The sequence below is a fragment of the Vombatus ursinus genome, unplaced genomic scaffold (genome assembly GCF_900497805.2).
Source record: "Vombatus ursinus unplaced genomic scaffold, bare-nosed wombat genome assembly UNPS02014781.1, whole genome shotgun sequence".
Taxonomy (NCBI): domain Eukaryota; kingdom Metazoa; phylum Chordata; class Mammalia; order Diprotodontia; family Vombatidae; genus Vombatus; species Vombatus ursinus.
Window position 1 is genome coordinate 27,424,562 of NW_020954559.1, and position 3,465 is coordinate 27,428,026.

The window sequence follows — 3,465 nt, forward strand, 5'->3', positions numbered from 1 at the left end:
CTATAGAGCAAGTTAGATTTCTTTACCTGACTGATTATGTTATTCCCTTCTTGAACCAAATCTGATGAGAGTAAGGTTCAAACAATGCTCATCCCCCTCTCTTCTTTACCTCTGCTCTAATAGTTTTTTGTGTCTGTTCTTGTAATGTAATTTACCCTTGTCTGCCTCCTCCTTTCTCAGTACCTTTTCTTAGATCAGAGTAATCCACTTATTTGGATCCATTTAAACCACTTGATTAGATTTTATCATTACATCAAAGTCAACTGATATCCACCCCCTTTATGTATACTCCTTTAATATGGTATAATAACAATACAGTTCTCAAGAGTTACAAGTGTCATCTTCCCTTGTAGGGATATAAACAGTTTGCCCTTATTAATAATGTATTGTATCTTTCTGTCCCATTTACCTTTTTATGTCTCTCTAGAGTCTTGTACTGGAAGATCAAATTTTCTTTTGAGCTCTGGTCTTTTTATCAGGAAGGTTTGGAGGTCCCCTATTTCGCTGAACATCCATCTCCTCCCCTGAAAGGTCATGCTCATTTGTGCTGGGTAGATAATCCTTGGCTATAATCCAAGCTCCTTTGCCTTATGGAATATCATGTTCCACGCTCTAAGGTCTTTTAATATAGAAGCTGCAAGGTCCTGTGTTGTCCTGACTATAGTTCCATGATATATAAATTGTTTCTTTCTGGTTGCTTGCAGTATTTTCTCTTTGACCTGGTAATTTTGGAATTTGGCTACTATATTCCTTGGCGTTTTCTATTTGGGATCTCTTTCAGGAGGTGATCATTGGATTCTTTCTATGGCTATTTTACCCTCTGGTCTTAGGACCTCAGGGCAGTTTTCCTTTATGATTTCCTGAAAGATACTGTCCAGGCTCTTTTTTCTTTTGTCATGATTTTCATTTATGCCTTCCCACCTTTAGATGAACAGAGAGTAACTTTAACATAAAGTTCAAAGGTAATAAATAGGTTGGAAATATGAGTAAACTACCAAAAAAAAAACTCCACAAAAATGAAAACAAAACAAAACAACAACAACAACAACAAAAACTTGACCATAAAACCTACTAATCTGGCAGGAAAGATCAAGACACAAACTTTTAAGACAATAACATGAAACATGAAAACAGCTACAAGACAGCCACAAAGAAAAATGCTAATTGGACACAACCAAACAGTAATTTCTAGAAGATTAAAAGAAAAGAGAGATGCGGGGTAGATAGGGGAAAAAGGAATATAAAAGAGAGTGATGCAAGAAAATTATGAAAAGAGTATTAACAGCTTAGTCACAAGAAGCTCAAAAATTCTGAAGATCTCCTTAAAAAGAAGAATAGGTCAATTGGAAAGGGAAGTACAATAACTCACTGAAGAAAAAAACTTAAAAAGTAAAATTGGTCAAATGTACAAAGAGATACAAAAGCTTACTGAAGAAAATAATTCCTTAAAAATTAAAATTGAGCAAGTGGAAGCTTATAACTCCATGGTACAAGGAGAAAGAATAAAACCAAATGAAGAAGGGAAAAGAAAAGAAGAAAATGTGAAATATCTCATCACAAAAAAATAAATCATCTGGGAAATAGATTGAGGAGAGATAATTTAAGGATTATTGGACAACTAGAAAACCATGATAAAAGAAAAGACCCTAAACATCATAATTCAAGAAATTATCAAGGAAAAGTGTCCTGATATCTTAAATGCAGAGGGTAAAATAGGAATAGAAATAATCCAGGAATTACCTTTTTAAAGGGACTGTAAGGTATGAGTTCTTCCATTCATCCTGTACTTGCCTCCCCCCCTACCTCCAGGTGTGGCACCACTTCCTTTCTCTCTTAAGGGTTTACAGTTTCCACTTCAAAGTTCACCTTGGATGATGATATTACTACTCTTGTTTTTGATAATGGCTCTAGAATATGCAAAGCTAGTTTTGCAGGAGACAATGTCCTTTGGTTTGTCTTATTTTCCATTGCTGGGTGATCTAGACATTAGGATGTGATGGTGGGTATGGGCCAGAAAAATGGGGAGGAGGCCCACAGCAACAGAGATATTCTGACCCTGAAGTACCCAATGGTACTTACCACCAACTGGGATGACATGGAGACAATCTGGCATTATACTTTCTACAATGAGGTCTATGTGGCCCCTGAAGAACAACCTATACTGCTCACAGAAGCTTCCTGAACCCCAAAGCCAACAGAGAAAATATGACTCACATTATGTTTGAAACCTTCAACACCCCAGCCATCTGTTTTGCCATCCAGGTTGTGCTATCTCTGTATGCCTCTGGTCATAACATCGGTATTGTGAAAGACCACGGTGATAGTATGAGCTACACTGTGCCCATGTATGAAAGTTGTGTCCTTCCCTATATTATCTTCCATCTAAATCTGGCTGGCTGTGATCAGATGGGCTACCCCATGAAGATCCTGACCAAGAGAGGATATGGTATTACTATAGCTGAGAGAGAAATTGTACATGACACCAAGGAAAAGTTGTATTATGTTGCCCTAGACTTTGAGCAGGAAATGGCCACTGTTACATCTAGCTCCTCTCTGAAAAACAGCTATGAGCTCCCTGATGGTCAGGTTATCGCCTTTGACAATGAGAGGTTCTGATGTCCAGAAGCTCTCTTCCAACCATTTTTCTTAGGTATGATGTTGACATCCATAAAGGTCTGCATGACAATACCATATTGTCTGGTGATACCATCATGTACCCAGGCATTGCTGACAAGATGCAGAAGGAATTTATAACCCTAGCCCCTAGCACAATAAAAATTAAGAGCATTGCCTCACCTGAGCACAAGTACTCTGCCTGGACTAGAGACTCCATCCTGGCATCTCTTTCCATTTTCCAGCAGATGTGGATCAGCAAGTAGGAGTAGGATGAATCTGGGTCCTCCATTGTTCATTGCAAATGCTTCTAAATGGACTTTACATTTCTTTCTTTCTTTGTTTATTTGTTTTTGTTTTTGTTTTGTTAAAGAGTGTAAAATTATAATCCCTCCCCACCAAAAAAAAAAGAAATTAAATTGCCATAGTTTTTAAAAAAATAATTTAATTCATTTATTTGTTTATTTGTTTGTTTTTGTCCTTGACTCAGGATTTAAAAACTGGAACTGTGAAGATGATGAGTGGTCTAAGTGAGTTGGAAGCAAACATCCCCAGAATTCTATAGTGTGTCTTCAGGACTCAGATTGTACATTTGTTTTATGTGTTTGTTTGTTTTTAATAGTCATTCCAAATATTGTAAAACACATTGTTACAGAAGATTACTTGCATCTATGAAAGCTGCCCTGCTCTGCTAGAGCAAAGGAGCTACAAAACAAAAATCCAGATTGGGGTGGGGGTGAGGAGGGAAGAAGGTACTAATATTGCTTTACATATAAATTATGTAATCCTTCAAAAAGTTTTTGTATCTTCTGCCTTAATACTTCTTCCTTTCTAATTGTCAGAACCATAATG

The 3,465-nt window shown here is 37.0% G+C and overlaps 1 pseudogene; it reads left to right on the top strand.

Annotated features, from left to right (window-relative positions):
- The first annotated feature begins 1,873 nt into the window (after positions 1-1,873).
- Positions 1,874-2,927, top strand: LOC114046255 (annotated as a pseudogene).
- Positions 2,928-3,465: the final 538 nt, after the last annotated feature.